Raw genomic sequence first — 17,690 nt, 5'->3', positions numbered from 1 at the left:
CCATATGCTGAGTAAACATATGCAACAGAAATGTAATGTAAATCAATGTATCCATATGCTGAGTAAACATATGCAACAGAAATGTAATGTAAATCAATGTACTAAGTACGCACACAATGGGCATACATAGCATGAAATGTAATGAAATCATGTACTATAATGTACTAACAACATAGCAGGCATATGATGTGAAAACATGGAAAGCATGAAAGTAACAGATAGGCACATGTGTTTCACCCCAAAACAGTTTGGAAAACAGTAAAAGAGGGGTTCAATGTACTCACCTGAGATTGCTTTGGAGTTCTTGTATAATAACCAAACAATGCTAGGCCACGGAATATCAAACGGCACCTAATAGGTAGCTATGTTAATATACCAGACCTAAAATCGGAGGAACGGATAGTATGCGGGTTCGTAAACCAAACGAGTATGGGGACTCGTGTAATATGGTTTAACAAAGCCTACATACTAAAATGAAACTTAACCTAGGTGCTTGCGACCCATCATGACCCGCTTAGGTAGCTTATGCTACCTTAACGCGTCGTTCGCGTAGAACGCGTTTGGAACGCCTAACATCGTGACCACAAGGCATAACCTCGGAAGGTTATAGTTATGGTCACCTAATGTGTTTGGTCGGATCCTAATGATCGACCAAAGGGGTCGGGTTCGAAAGTATAAGCGATGGTTTAGATCGCTTACCTTACGACCCTATATAAGCACTAAACTAAAAGTGACGAGCTAAGCATGTTAGAACATGCTTAACTAAGATTAGAAAACAGGTTTGGCATCAAAACAAACGGATTTGATGCTCACGAGTAGTTTGGTTACAAAATACGCAAGAATGCGCATTTTGGCCGAAACTACGACTCGTCACTGAGCCTAGATAACGTGGTGATCAGTAGGTATAGTCACTACGGACTATAACCATCGTGATCACGCTCACGTTATGAAGTTCTAATGAACTTCGCATCGACCATAAACTGGTCAATGCAGAAAGTCGAACATAGTTCGACTTTCGGACTCGAAAAGCGATAAAACAACGAAGGAACACTTACAAAGGATCCCCGAAAGCTAATCTTGATCAAAGAAACTCAGGTATGAAGCAATACTTCAACTTAGAGCTTTTTAGATCAGATTCTTGTGGGTTTTTGCAAGAATGGGGGGGTATTTATAGGAAAAGCATAACCGTTAGGATCGTTTATGAATACCGTGCCACGATCTCGCCCGTACACTTGTCGAATTATTGTGGTTACTGAATAATGACCCTTGGCTCTTGATTGGGTGAAAGGGCATTGCCCCTTGAATGAACGAAAGGCCAACTGCAAGTGGATTCAATGAATCTGCTGTACTGGGGACCCCTTACGAACCGTATGGCTTATGGCTTACGGTCCGTAAGCCCCTAGTTTGGCAGATTTACAGTTTTGGTCCTTGCAGCTCCAAAACTTGGTATTTGATGCGTTTTTGACACGTTTAAGCCCCGTTAACCCCATTTCACAGCTCTAAAATGAAGTTAAAGTATAGAGAAGTTAAAATGTGCTCAAAAATATCTCGGATGTCGGTTCGTTTGGCCGTACGGTCGCGATGTTCGGTTAATTACGACGGAATGCGCATAAGCGCGAAAGACGATCCAAATTGCGCGACGAATGGATTTTTCTCATGCCATACACTAAGGCTTAATATAAGGATGCTTACATAAATTTTTAGGTGTCCGGATGTATTCAGAACGTAAGTTATGCGCAAAAGTGCAAACTTGTGCACTTTTTGACATTTTTAGCCCCTGAATGATCCAAAAGTTTGTTTTAGCATACCAAACCCTCAAAGCCTATTTCTAAGCTATGTAAAGGATATTTATGGTATGTTTAACTTATGGACATGTTCCGGAATGTTCGTTACAGTTCGAATTGGCATACTTTCGCAGTTTGTCAATTTTAGTCCCTGTAAGTGAATTTACTTGTTTTCGCCATACCAAAGCCTTCAAAACTTATTTCTAAGTTATGTAAAGGTTATTTAAGGTATGTTGAGTATATGTTGATGTTCCGGAGTATTTGTCACATTAAACTGAGTACGTTTAAGCACCGGTTAGCGTATAACTCTCCAGAAAGCGATGTAGAGTTTGAAATTGAGCAAAAGTCAAAACATGAAAAATGTAAAACACAACCAAACAAACATTGGGATCAAATAACATTGTTTTATTGATAATAGAACTGTTCACAATGATTACAAGCACAAATGTTACAGTCTCCCCTACTTGTGGAAATTTCGTCCCGAAATTTATTTAGAGGAAACTCGTGGAAACAGATGCGGATATTTCGCCTTCATTTGATCTTCACGTTCCCAAGTAAACTCGGGTCCATGTTTAGATTCCCAGCGAACCTTGACCAAAGGAATGCGCTTGCGTTTAAGCCACTTGACTTCACGTTCCATTATTTCTACCGGTTTCTCAACAAATTTCAGTGTTTTATCAACACGAATCTCGTCAAGCGGTGTGTAGAGGTTCTCATCAGTTAAACACCTCTTGAGATTGGACACGTGAAAAGTTGGATGAACATTTCCAAGTTCAGGAGGTAACTCAAGTCTGCAGGCTACCTTACCGATTCTTTCGACGATCTTGAATGGTCCAACGTATCTAGGTGCAAGTTTTCCTTTCTTTCCAAATCTGATCACACCTTTCCAAGGTGAGACCTTAAGTAATACACGATCACCGACTTGAAAATCCAAGGGCTTGCGTTTTAGGTCCGCGTAACTCTTTTGACGACTTCTAGCTGTCTGAAGGTTATCACGAACTTTCTTAACCTTATCTGTTGTCTCTAAAATGAGGGCAGGTCCAGTAAGTTGAGCCTCGCCAATCTCATTCCAGCAGACTGGTGAACGACATTTTCGACCATAGAGAGCCTCGAAAGGAGCCATGTTGATGCTGGAGTGATAACTGTTGTTGTAGGAGAATTCAATCAATGGAAGATGTGAATCCCAACTACCACCAAAATCGATCACACAAGCTCTAAGCATATCCTCCAGTGTCTGGATTGTTCTTTCAGATTGACCATCCGTTTGCGGATTATAGGCTGTGCTCAGATTAAGTTGGGACCCCATAGCAGATTGCATGGTTCTCCAAAAATGAGAAGTGAAACGAGCATCTCTGTCAGAAATGATGTTCAAAGGAACACCATGTCGAGCTACAATTTCATCTACATATATTTGAGCAAGTTTGTCAGCCGAAAAATCCTCACGGATTGGCAAGAAATGCGCTGACTTGGTAAGACGATCAACGACTACCCAGATGGCATCGTGACCCTTCTTTGTGCGCGGGAGTTTAGTAATGAGATCCATAGTAATGTTTTCCCATTTCCAAACTGGGATCTCTGGTTGCTCCAATAATCCGAAAGGACGCTGATGTTCAGCCTTAACATTAAGACAAGTAAGGCATTTGGATACGTATAAGGCAATGTCTTTCTTCATACCAGGCCACCAATACTGAATACGAAGATCCTTATACATCTTATCTGAGCCAGGATGAATAGAATAACGAGACTTATGGGCTTCATCCATAAGCAAGGTACGAAGATCATCTTGGCTTGGGACCCACAAACGGTCCATGAAGTAATACGATCCATTGTCCTTCAGTTTAAGAGCAGGTGTTATGTGATAAGGAAATTCCTTATCCATCAAACCTTGCGAAACGCAAGATTGTTGAGCCTGAGAAATACGGGCTTGGATATCGGTTTGAATAACAGATTGGACACGAACACAATGAAGCGTAGTACGTTCCTTGCGACTCAGTGCATCGGCCACGACATTCTCCTTACCAGGATGGTAGCGAATTTCGCAGTCGTAATCGTTTAGAAGTTCAACCCAACGTCGTTGTCTCATGTTGAGCTCTTTCTGATTGAAGATATGTTGAAGACTTTTGTGGTCTGTGAAAACCACACATTTTGTACCGTACAAATAGTGTCTCTAAATCTTAAGAGCGAAGACAACTGCACCCAACTCAAGATCATGAGTGGTGTAGTTCTTCTCATGAATCTTCAACTGTCTCAATGCGTATGCTATGACTTTGTTCCTTTGCATCAGGACGCAGCCAAGACCCAATTTAGATGCATCGCAATAAACGACGAAATCATCATTACCCTCGGGAAAAGTTAGGACAGGCGCGTCACAAAGTTTCTGCTTCAAGTGTTGAAAAGCTTCCTCTTGCTTGAATCCCCAATCAAAGGGCTTGTTCTTCTGAGTTAGAGCAGTTAGAGGAACTGCAATCTTTGAGAAGTTCTCAATGAAGCGGCGGTAATAACCCGCTAGACCAAGAAAAGAACGAACTTCAGTAGGAGTAGTAGGTGTATTCCAATCCTTGATCGCACTGATCTTGGAGGGATCTACATGAATACCTTGTTCGTTGACAATGTGTCCTAAGAATTGAACCTCTTTAAGCCAGAATTCACACTTGGAGAATTTGGCGAAAAGTTGCTCTTTCTTTAGGAGTTCCAACGTAAGACGAAGGTGTTGTTCATGATCAGCTCGCGTTTTAGAATATATTAAGATGTCATCAATGAAAACGATGATGAACTTATCCAAATAAGGTTTGCAGACCCTATTCATCAAGTCCATGAAAACAGCAGGAGCGTTAGTCAAACCGAATGGCATGACTGTGAACTCATAATGTCCATAACAAGTACGGGACGTTGTCTTGGGAATGTCTTCTTCATGCACACGAAGTTGATGATATCCATATCGTAGATCAATCTTTGAAAAATAAGAAGCGCTTTGCAATTGATCAAAGAGATCATCAATGCGAGGTAGGGGATATCGATTCTTGATGGTAAGCTTGTTAAGCTCACGATAATCGATACACATCCTAAAAGATCCATCCTTCTTCTTGACAAAAAGAACGGGTGCACCCCAAGGTGAAAAGCTAGGACGGATAAAACCTTTGTCAGAGAGCTCCTAAAGCTGCTTAGATAATTCTTGCATCTCTGATGGTGCAAGACGGTATGGAGCTCTGGCCATGGGATTTGCACCAGGTACGAGATCAATACGGAACTCGACTTGGCGTGCTGGAGGTAGACCGGGTAACTCTTTAGGGAAAACTTCAGAATAATCCCGAACGACAGGAATATCTGAAATAGTCTTACCCTTGCCTTTATCTGCTGTAACATGTGCTAAGAAAGCCACATATTTCTTCCGTAGATACTTCCGAGCTTTAGAACAAGACATGAGTTTGAGACCACCGGCAGGCTTCTCACCACGAACCTGAAGGATCTCGCCTGTTGACAGTGGCACACGAACAATCTTCTCAGAACAAACTATCTCTGCACGATGCTTAGATAACCAATCCATTCCCACAATAACGTCGAAGCTTCCAAGTTGCATTGGCGTGAGGTCAATAGGAAAAATATGGTCGTTAAGGTTCAACTGGCAGTTGCGTAGAACAGAATTAAGAACAATGGGTTCTCCACTGGCAACCTCTACTGTCAAAGGTTTACCTAGTTTCGTTCTAGACACGCGAAGCATTGTCTCAAAAGACAATGACACAAAACTCTTGTCGGCACCCGAATCAAAAAGAACAGATGCTGGCTGATTATTAATAAAGAACGTACCGTTCACCACCTCGTTGTCTGCTTGTGCTTCTTGTGCATTCATGTTGAAGACTCGACCTCGAGCCTGTGCCTGATTCTGGTTTGCATTCTGGTTCTGGTTGGCTAGCCTTGGACACCGATTTCTGTAGTGGGTCAGATCCCCACAGTTATAACAAGCACCTGGTGGGTAGTTTGGTCGTGCAGCCTGACCCTGTTGCTGAGCAACTTGTTGAGCAGGGTTCTGAACTGCGCAATTCTGAGCAAACCGACAAACATCGGCAAGATGACCCGACTTCCCACAGTTAGTACAGAAACGGCACTGATATTGCGGCTGATGGTGACTGTTGCATTGATTGCACAAAGGTGCACTTCCTGAATAGGGCTTCTTTGCTGGAGGCTGGTTGGGAGCTGCCTGGTTAGCTTGGGCAGTGACAGCATAGTTTTGGGAAGCCTTACGCTTCCTTGACCCCCTTGAGGAACCAGAATCCTTTCCCTTCTTGTTTTGACCTTTCTTGCTATCTTCCTTGTCAGCCGACTGTTTCTTGCCCTTGTCACCCTTCCTGTGTAATTTATTCTTTCGAATCTGCGACTCAGTCAACGTTGCTGATAACTCGATCGCCTGACGGAGTGTGGTAGGGTTGCTACCAGTAAGGATGTCTTGTCCCGAGTCAGGCAGGCCGTCGATGTACCTTTCGATAGCCTTATCGAGTGGGGTAACCATAGTTGGGCAAAGCAGACTCAACTCCTCAAACCTATCAGTATAAGCCCTGTGCTCGCCACTATCTTGCTTCAAAACATCAAATTCTTTCTCCAATGCTCGTTGTTCATGACGAGGACAAAACTCCCTCATCATAAGAGCTCTCAGTTCAGCCCATGTCTGAGCTAGAGCAACTTCTACACCTTGATCTCTCATAACCCCATTCCACCATGTAAGAGCCCTCTTCTGAAACACGCTTGAAGAAAACTCGACCTTGTGATTATCCGGACACTGCACGTGGCAAAAAGTGTTCTCGATGCTCTCGAACCATTGAAGAAGCCCAGTTGCTCCCTTAGAACCACTAAACTTGAGTGGCTTAGCCGAGTTAAAATCCTTGTATTTGCATGTACCATTGTTGTTGTTGTTGGCCTGGTTCCATTGAGCAAAGAGATTTGGGAATTGAGCAGCCATCTGCTGCGCAATAATTTCTGCCAGCTCGGCAGTAGCTATCTGGTTGTCGCGTCGAGGAGGCATTCTAGAAGAGAAAAACATGAAATGAAACGAGTGAGATGATTTGATGAAGAGAATGAGATGAAACAGAATCAACAAAAGCAAAGATGGTGGTTGTGCATCGCAAAGCAAACAAGCGACACATAATGTCTAATCAAAGTAAATGGGTCAGAATTAGTGTATCGTGAAGACATGCTCGCCTATAAGTGAACACTCACCCCAAGAGTTCCCAGGTAAGAGTGACTGGTCCGATTATGTGGATTTGCACGAACACTCTAGCCTTAGACAGAAAACCCAGGGTACATGCATTCACTCTTCCAGTTCGCACGTGTTCACACTATTAACCCAAAACTTTGACGAGATTTTTTTGAGAATCCAAAGGGTTCAAAACCATATAACAGAGGGTTCAAAACCTAGTAATCAATCATCCTAGAACAGATGATTAATTTTCAAAGCGGATTCGGAACCGAAGTTCCCGTAGTGGTTATCACCTAAGGATAGGTGATGTGCATGTTTTAAACTCTAAACACAAGATAACTTGTGTTAGGGTCCTAGAAAGTTATAGTCTAGGTCAAAGCATTACTAATAACCTAATTCCCTATAACCAATGGCTCTGATAGAAACTCTTCTGTCACACCCCGACCGCGTATAACATGCAACCGCGGCGGAAAACATCAGGGAGTGTTGTGGACAGAATTAATTGTTTCATAACCATGGCATACAAGTTGTATTTTATTTATAAACAAGAGTGCTACATCGTTCCAAAACAAGAAATACAAAGTTCATAACATATTTAAACTAGCCTATCTTCAGTTTTAGGCTCTAAGGCCCAGGTCCGCCCTAGTATCGTGATCAACATCTTATGGAACAGCTCCTGAAAACACATGTGAAAGTAGGTACGTCAGCATAAAAATGCCTACGAGATACATTGGTTTTGTGAAAATGGGATTCATGACTTGAGTTTTAAAGAAATGTTTGATAACAGTCAGTCATGAACCTTGTAATTTGTCTCGCTTTGTAAACCATTTGAAAAATGATAATATCAGATGATATGTATAGATAAACGTAAGGTTAATTGAATAACCCAGTAAAATGAGTTGAATAAGATAAGTTGTTTTGTAAGACAATGTTTTATGAAAAGTATGTTATTTGTATAAAATGTTATATGTCTAAACTGAAATGATTTAGATAACGCTGAGATATGTAATATTATACAAACATTTATATATAGGAAGTACCAGCGGCGTATCCACCATGTTTGCATCATATTACATACTCCACGTTACTCAAACCATTTACCCAAACCATCCACCATGTAAGATTGTTCATGTATAAACCAAATGTCAAGTGTTATTGTGTAATCCATGTCGAAATGTCTATGTTCAATGTAAACCACCAAGTATGTATATCAATGTCAAAATGTTTATGTTCAATGTAAATCGTGTAATGTGTATCCCAAAATGTATCATGTATGGTAAGCGAAATGTATCAACTTAAACCATATGTAAAATGCACAAAACAAGTCGTTGAAGTAAAACGTGGTTTAAATCAACGTTATGTTCTGTGTAAAATTGCATGCTCTATTGATATTAACATTTATGCGGTATTGTGAAATATGCATACATCCAAGCCTTGAGACTGTGGCGATAAACCCTTAAACAAATTAAAGGTTTATCTAAGTTATGTATATCGAATTCGGTCATTCCTTCCAATCCTATCAAACCCAGGATTTCAGGAACGGGAGTTGTCAATTCCTATGGTACCACTACCTACTAACGAACGGCGTAGCTAATGTTAATGAATGTATTGTCCCATGTTAAAGAAACCAAATGTCATAACAAAATGAAGGCATGTGATGTAAACAATTGTACTAAGTATGCTAAGTTAACATACGAAGCAAAAATGTTCATGTAAATCAATGTGTCCATATGCTGAGTAAACATATGCAACAGAAATGTTCATGTAAATCATTGTGTCCATATGCAGAGTAAAAATATGCAACAGAAATGTTCATGTAAATCAATGTGTCCATATTCTGAGTAAACATATGCAACAGAAATGTTTATGTAAATCAATGTGTCCATATGCATAGTAAACATATGCAACAGAAATGTTCATGTAAATCAATGTGTCCATATGCTGAGTAAACATATGCAATAGAAATGTTCATGTAAATCAATGTGTCCATATGCTGAGTAAACATATGCAACAGAAATGTAATGTAAATCAATGTACTAAGTACGCACACAATGGGCATGTAACGCTCCGCGTTTTCATAACTTTCCGTACTTAGAACTCGTTGCTCATATTCCTGTTTTTGGAAACTTCGTATCCTTGTATTCGTCGTTTCGTTGTAATCATCGAAAAATCTTTGTCTTTAATCTATTTTGTTATGATTTTTAGTTATTTATTCATTACTTAACTGATTAAATTAATAAATTTTACCTTTTTAAAAAGCTTATTTTTATAATAATCTAGTTAGCCTCGTTAAACTTTAAAGTTAGAAAAGACGCAAACTAACCCAGTTAATTTAATTGTAAAGACTAGTTCTTTTAAAGTCAAGGGATTTTTTTTTTTGTAAATTGCTGAATTTCTAAACTTGCATGGACTATTTGTGCTTATTGATGAAAGTGTAATGCTTTTGAAAAACAGTAATAATAATAAAAATAAAACAAAACTGATGACCACGGGACTCGAACCCGGGTCACCAGCTTCAACATCACTTGCACAGACCACTCTGCCATGGCCTTGGCATCGAACAATATTAAACGCTTAAATCCTTTATACCTCGTTACATCAAACTTGAAACCCAAAGACCACTAACTAAACCTAGTATTTGAAGGAAGTGACAAACCCTAATTCTCATTCTTTTACATCAGCCACACATTACAAGTTGGTTCCCTCTCTCGAACACATAAAACAAACACAGAGGCAATCACCTTCTTCTCAAACAAACCCAAACCCATAATCAGACCATCTCTTCTCCTCTCTCACTACATCAGGTCGCCGTCGACCTCTCCGACACCTCAGTTCTCCGATGAGGCACTTTCGGCGAAAACCGGCGCTCCGGTCAGACGACAGCCCCCCCCCCACCTTTTCGATTTGGTTTTCCGGCAACAACTCTACTCCCTTTCGTCTCCTGTCTGCGATGACCGCGGATGTCCGACGAGATTACCAGCAACGGTGAGGGTCGACTCACCTTCAAAATGTCCGATGTTGGGTGATGTTGAGAGATGGTGATGATGGCGGTTCACGGTGATGTCGTCACCGGCCAATAGTGGCTTACGGCGGCGAGACATAAACCGACAGAGAGAGAGAGAGACGCAGAGAGAGAGAGAGACGCAGAGAGAGAGACGCAGAGAGGGAGACGACGGCACTGCCGTCATCTGCGGCGACGGTGGCAGCCGTTCAACCCGTTTGGGTTCGATTTCGGTCGGTTCTTTATCACCTCAGTCCGATTTTGCGGGTTCGCGTTTAGCACGAGTCAACTCCGGTAACTCAGATTATTAGGATTTCAGTTTGGGTCGAGTTCGGGTTCACGTTAGCAGGTTCGGTTCAGTCAACAGAAGGTTGGGAGTCTCGGGTTAGATTTTAGGTCTTCGGTTCAGCGGGTTCGGGTTGGTCAACCACGGTCAACGACTCATTCAAGATTCGGTACAATTTAAACAACACTAATTTTTATTATTGTTTTATATATGTATATGTTACTTTAACGTCGAACCGATACATTTATCTATTTAATCACTATTGGCACTTTCTACATATATAGTTTATACCGTTGATTGAATGTGGAATTTTGAACATATAAATCGACAACATGCCTTGTCGGGATCGTCCAAAAACAGGGGAAACTCTGCCCGTTTTTCGTAAAATTCCATAAATCGAAACGCGTTAATTTTATAAAACGAAACCTTTCGAAGTTCTAATATTTTTATTAAATAAAATATACACTATTATTATTTTGTGGTAATTAATGGTTGAACCACTAATGAAAACATATTGGATTCAATTAAATTTTTATAACAATAATTTTGAATGTAAATTTATTTAATTAATTATTTAATTAATTTCTTTTTTTTTAAAACAAAACTTCTATAATATTTTTGAGAACTTAGATTAAAATCTTGTATATACTTTACATACAAAATATATATATATATACACTAAACCATCGACTAGTTATACTCTAAGTTCTACTTCGAATCCTTCGTCATAATTTTCGAATACTCATACACCTTCGCTTGCCCATATAGGGTGACATCGGTGTTCCATCATCCTAACCTCACACTCGTCGACACTTGGATAGTCGGAAGACTTAGCAAATTATGTGAGTATACTCGAACCCATTTTTACTTTTAACACTTTGGGTGCAACATGTATTCTATATTAAACGCACATGACACTTGAAACTTATTTGAAACTTACTCTATCCATTTAAACATGAAACATGAAACTTGTGAATCTTGAGACTATTTTGTGCTATGTGAACGTTTAATTCTTGTGTGTAGTTCCGCCTTAACAATAGTAGCGCTATAGGAGTAATGCACCTCCCCGTTAGTCTTTGGGGTATTGTTAGGAGGAGACATATCAACCTCCCGTGAAACTTTGGGTTAGGTACTTTAACGCATTGGGAAACTTGGGCTATCACTTGGACTACGTAAACTAGCATGGTTGAAACTATTTTAAATATGTTCGTGTTGGATATGTGTTTTTATTCTATTATGCTATGTAAACAAACTTGTATACTCGCTCTTTGCTTTTGCATTGAAACTCTATTTTTAATACATGTTGCAGGTTGACAGTCAAGATGTTGAAGAATCAAGTTAGGATGGACTAGATACTCATTTTAATAATAAACCATGTTTGTTGCAATTTGTCTTTATTTGAATCAATGTATTTGAATTTAGTCATTTATGAAATTTGATTTAATCTATATTGTCACAAATAGTGTTATGATGCTTTTGAGCGATTTGTTCGTCTCATCCCGATGTTTCCGCCATCGGTTGGGGTGTGACAGGGCATACATAGCATGAAATGTAATGAAATCATGTACTATAATGTACTAACAACATAGCAGGCATATGATGTGAAAACATGGAAAGCATGAAAGTAACAGATAGGCACATGTGTTTCACCCCAAAACAGTTTGGAAAACAGTAAAAGAGGGGTTCAATGTACTCACTTGAGATTGCTTTGGAGTTCTTGTGTAATAACCAAACAATGCTAGGCCACGGAATATCAAACGGCACCTAATAGGTAGCTATGTTAATATACCGGACCTAAAATCAGAGGAACGGATAGTATGTGGGTTCGTAAACCAACCGAGTATGGGGACTCGTGTAATATGGTTTAACAAAGCCTATATACTAAAATGAAACTTAACCTAGGTGCTTGCGACCCATCACGACCCGCTTAGGTAGCTTATGCTACCTTAACGCGTCGTTCGCGTAGAACGCGTTTGGAACGCCTAACATCGTGACCACAAGGCATAACCTCGGAAGGTTATAGTTATGGTCACCTAATGTGTTTGGTCGGATCCTAATGATCGACCAAATGGGTCGGGTTCGAAAGTATAAGCGATGGTTTAGATCGCTTACCTTACGACCCTATATAAGCACTAAACTAAAAGTGACGAGCTAAGCATGTTAGAACATGCTTAGCTAAGATTAGAAAACAGGTTTGGCATCAAAACAAACGGCTTTGATGCTCACGAGTAGTTTGGTTACAAAATACGCAAGAATGCGCATTTTGGCCGAAACTACGACTCGTCACTGAGCCTAGATAACGTGGTGATCAGTAGGTATAGTCACTACGGACTATAACCATCGTGATCACGCTCACGTTATGAAGTTCTAATGAACTTCGCATCGACCATAAACTGGTCAATGCAGAAAGTCGAACATAGTTCGACTTTCGGACTCGAAAAGCGATAAAACAACGAAGGAACACTTACAAAGGATCCCCGAAAGCTAATCTTGATCAAAGAAACTCAGGTATGAAGCAATACTTCAACTTAGAGCTTTTTAGATCAGATTCTTGTGGGTTTTTGCAAGAATGGGGGGGGGGGGTATTTATAGGAAAAGCATAACCGTTAGGATCGTTTATCGAATACCGTGCCACGATCTCGCCCGTACACTTGTCGAATTATTGTGGTTACTGAATAATGACCCTTGGCTCTTGATTGGGTGAAAGGGCATTGCCCCTTGAATGAACGAAAGGCCAACTGCAAGTGGATTCAATGAATCTGCTGTACTGGGGACCCCTTACGGACCGTATGGCTTATGGCTTACGGTCCGTAAGCCCCTAGTTTGGCAGATTTACATTTTTGGTCCCTGCAGCTCCAAAACTTGGTATTTGATGCGTTTTTGACACGTTTAAGCCCCGTTAACCCCATTTCAAAGCTCTAAAATGAAGTTAAAGTATCGGGAAGTTAAAATGTGCTCAAAAATATCTCGGATGTCGGTTCGTTTGGCCGTACGGTCGCGATGTTCGGTTAATTACGACGGAATGCGCATAAGCGCGAAAGACGATCCAAATTCCGCGACGAATGGATTTTTCTCATGCCATACACTAAGGCATAATATATGGATGCTTACATAAATTTTTGGGTGTCCGGATGTATTCAGAACGTAAGTTATGCGCAAAAGTGCAAACTTGTGCACTTTTTGACATTTTTAGCCCCTGAATGATCCAAAAGTTTGTTTTAGCATACCAAACCCTTCAAAGCCTATTTCTAAGCTATGTAAAGGATATTTATGGTATGTTTAACTTATGGACATGTTCCGAAATGTTCGTTACAGTTCGAATTGGCATACTTTCGCAGTTTGTCAATTTTAGTCCCTGTAAGCGAATTTACTTGTTTTCGCCATACCAAAGCCTTCAAAACTTATTTCTAAGTTATGTAAAGGTTATTTAAGGTATGTTGAGTATATGTTGATATTCCGGAGTATTTGTCGCATTAAACTGAGTACGTTTAAGCACCGGTTAGCGTATAACTCTCCAAAAAGCGATGTAGAGTTTGAAATTGAGCAAAAGTCAAAACATGAAATAACATTGTTTTCGCCATACCAAAGCCTTCACAACCAAACAAACATTGGGATCAAATAACATTGTTTTATTGATAATAGAACTGTTCACAATGATTATAAGCACAAATGTTACAGCCGAGAAGGCTTCTAGTTCCGCCTCCGCGGGTATGGGTTTTGAAGAACCATCCATCCAGCCCGGTGAGTCTGAATTGGAGTTCTATTACCGTACTTATACGGAGAATCGGGGTGTAAACTACCATCGTCCCCCTTGGAGTGTTATGCAAGGGGATGATATATCGAATGATCCCTCCGCTTGTAGGGATATCTTAAGTGGTTTGGGCACCCCGTTTGAGGTTCTTCGGGCCCGTGGTTTATCTCATGAGAATCGGATAAACCAACTCTCCTCCATGCTTGTTGGGAGTTCCATAATGGCGAATGCCATTATGGAAGACTACAAGGTTCTGGGACGCAAGTAGGAGGAGACTGCTCGCCTGCGGGTTGAGGCCGAGGCGATGGCCAAGGCTGCTCGGGATGGTGCGGAGCAGCTTGAAAGAGAGAAAGCTGCTTTTGAGCAGCACAAGCAGACTGAGGCTTGGGCCGCAATAGCTGGCCTTAAACAGGTTCGTACTCTTGCTAAGTTGCTTTCTGATGAGCGCAAAGGTTGGAGGGAAGCTTGCGCTCGAGAAAATGAAAAACTTTACCGTGTTCGTCAGGAGGTCACTAATCTCAAAGCAGCGAATGCTGCTTTAATGAAGGAGAAGGCCGCAGCTGAGGCGGTTGCTAGAGAGGCCAAGGAGGCGGAGGCCCGCGCTGCCAAAGCTCTTGAAGAGGCGAATGCTGACCGCAACAATTTGAACAAGGTTGTTGAGGATCTTAAGGTATGAACCACGATTCTACCTGAGTCTGCTTCCTTTTCCTTTAAGGGTATATAACTGATTGCCTTCCTATACTTGTTTTTTCTTTGCTTTTGAAAGGTTGAAGTGTAGAACCGGGTGACCATTATTTCCTGATTTCCTCCTTGGATCAGCTGAAAGCAGACCGTGATTGGATGCATGATCATGGTATCGGGCATGTAAGTATCCAGTGCATTTGTTGCCTTTAGGTTTTGCTCTTCTTTACCTTTGTTACTTGTCTTTTGCAGATTGTTGGAACCATTCTTGACGCGCCTGAGAACGCAGCTGTAAATGAGCTCAAGGAGCGTGCGCGACAGGCGGGATTCAAGGCTGGTTATAATCGATGCATTAGTCATATGAACCCCTTGTACCAAAGCAAATTTACTGACGAAAGATCTGGGTTCCATGGCGTAGATACTGAAGCGCGGTATGCTGCAGCCATTGAGGCGTACAACAACCTGTCCATTTCTGCCATTGAGGACATTGATAAATGCTTGGAGGCAGAAGATTACGTGGACCGCTTGCGGTTATTGTATGTTGATCCTGAAGAGGGGGAGGAGGAAATTGCTGGTGACGCAAAGGGTAATGCGGGCACCAGTGGCACAAAATAGGACTAGGTTGGCCTGCGTGCCCTTCATTTTGATTTCCTCTTTGATGTAAATGGTAGAAAAACTTATGTACATTTCTTGTGCACCGCGTAGGTGTATAAATTTTTTGGAATACAAAGTTAATCTTTTTGTTCAATTTGTACTAGTCTTTTTTACTGCTTGCATTCTTGAACCTGTGTGAGTTAATGTTTTTGTGAATAACATTAAGTCTGAATTTGCCGTATGCATATCTAGGTGATATGCAAGTATGTGCGGCTTAAAGTTCATAAGTAAAGAATATTTACTGTCTTTGTGTGAGCACAGTTGACATAGTATTTATTGAAGGCCAATGTTTCAGGCGCATGTAAATAATACTATGTCATTGTTTGCCATTTGCATGTCTAGGTGACATGCAAGTATATAATTCTGTTGGCTTGTAAAGCGCTGTTGAGTATACTCTACATCCTTGTCGTGTGAGTATTAGTCAATCCCCGTTATAATCCCGTTAGGGTTTAGGAATTATTTAAGTTTTGTAAAAAACTGTATGTGCCTATCCAGCCGGATAGACATTGATGTTTTGCCTTTGCTGGCCTATTACAATATTTGTGTGTGGTTACCACTTTGTGTGGGTATCGCGAATGAAGATTTTGCCAATCGGTTTTTACAGATACCGCGAAGTAGAACACGCATTTATAATAGAAGGAAATAAACAATATTGCATTGAATCGTTCATTTATTTATTGGAAACGGCCTGCGGCCCGATAGTTTACATGGAAAATGTAAAACATGGCTTACATGTAACATCGTCGAAGTTGCTGTGCATTCCATGTGCGTGCGATAGATTCGCCTTCTAATGTTTGTAGTTTATATGCGCCTTTGCCCAGGACCTCTTGGATGAGGTAAGGTCCTTCCCACTTAGGGGCAAGTTTCCCTGTGCGTTCTGCGTTAGACGCCTCATTGTGGCGAAGGACGTAGTCTCCCAGGATGAAGGTACAAATGCGAACACGCGCATTGTAGTACTTCTCCAGTTTGGTTTTGTACTTGGCCTCGTTGATTGCTACGTTTTCACGCCTTTCCTCTAGGAGATCCAAGTCAAGCCTGCGCTCATCATTGTTGTCAATTTTGTTGACAGCCAACATTCGAGGTGAAGGGAGACCTACTTCAGCGGGGATCACCGCCTCAGAGCCATAGACCAGGCTGAAGGGTGTCTCACCGTGACTTGTCTTTGGGCTAGTTCTATGAGCCCATAGGATACTAGGGAGTTCATCGACCCAGCCGCGTCTGGCTGTTCCCAATCGCGCCTTTATGCCTTCAACTAAACTTTTATTGATACTTTCTACTTGGTCGTTCTCTTGCGGATGCGCCACTGATGAGAATATGTGTTCAATGTTTAGTTCCTTCAGCCAGTTTTGAAAGTCTTCGGCAGCGAAATTGGTGTCGTTGTCGGTAATGATGCAAATTGGTAGACCCAAACGGCAGATGATATGTTCCTAAACAAATTTTCTTGTTATCATAGCGGTGGTAGAGGCGAGTGGTTTTGCCTCTACCCATTTTGTGAAATAGTCGACAGCCACTATGATAAACTTGACCGCACCTGGTGCGTCTGGAAATGGTCCCACCACATCGATTGCCCATTTTTGAAATGGCGGGCGCAAGGTTTTGGGAGCGTGCCGCTGACAATTGAAGCACTTGCGTAAGACTTTAACCGCGTCCAGGTGCATGCCGGGCTAGTAGTACCCAGCATTCATGATTTTGGCCACCACCATGCGTGGGCCTGCGTGTATGCCACATATTCTATCGTGTATCTCTCTGATTAGATACATGGTATCTTGGGGGTCGACGCATCGGAGGAGTGGCCCCAGGTATGATTTCCGGTATAAAATACCGTCTCCCATCTGATAATGGCACGCTTTGTATTGCAACTTGCGTGCCTCTGCCTTACTTTCAGGAGTAATACCTGATTGCAAGTATGCAATGATTGGTGTCATCCAGGATGTTGTTCCGTACTGGATGACGTTGACCTGGCGGAAGGGTACTGAGGGATTCTGCAGAATCTTAATGCGTATCTCCTTTGCCAGGTGTTGGAAGCTAGTGGATGCGAGTTTCAAAAGTGCATCCGCGGGTTTGTTTTCACTCCTATTGATATGGCGGATATTGAAGGAAGTGAACTTTGATTTCAGTTGCAGGGCTTGTTCGAGGTAGAGGATCATGATATCCCCTTTTGCGGCATAGTCGCCGCGCACTTGTCCTGCAGCTAGTAGTGAGTCGACGTGTGCCTCCAGGTGTTGGACGCCGAGTTTGACTGCCAGACGCAGCACTGCGAGCCTCATACTCTGTCACACCCCGACCACGAAGAACATACAAATCGTGGAGGAAACATCGGGGAGTGTTGTAACAGAATCAATTGT

Source organism: Helianthus annuus, chromosome 1 (genome assembly GCF_002127325.2).
Source record: "Helianthus annuus cultivar XRQ/B chromosome 1, HanXRQr2.0-SUNRISE, whole genome shotgun sequence".
Taxonomy (NCBI): Eukaryota; Viridiplantae; Streptophyta; class Magnoliopsida; order Asterales; family Asteraceae; genus Helianthus; species Helianthus annuus.
The sequence above is the reverse complement of the archived record's forward strand: the minus strand, read 5'-3'. Positions refer to the sequence as shown.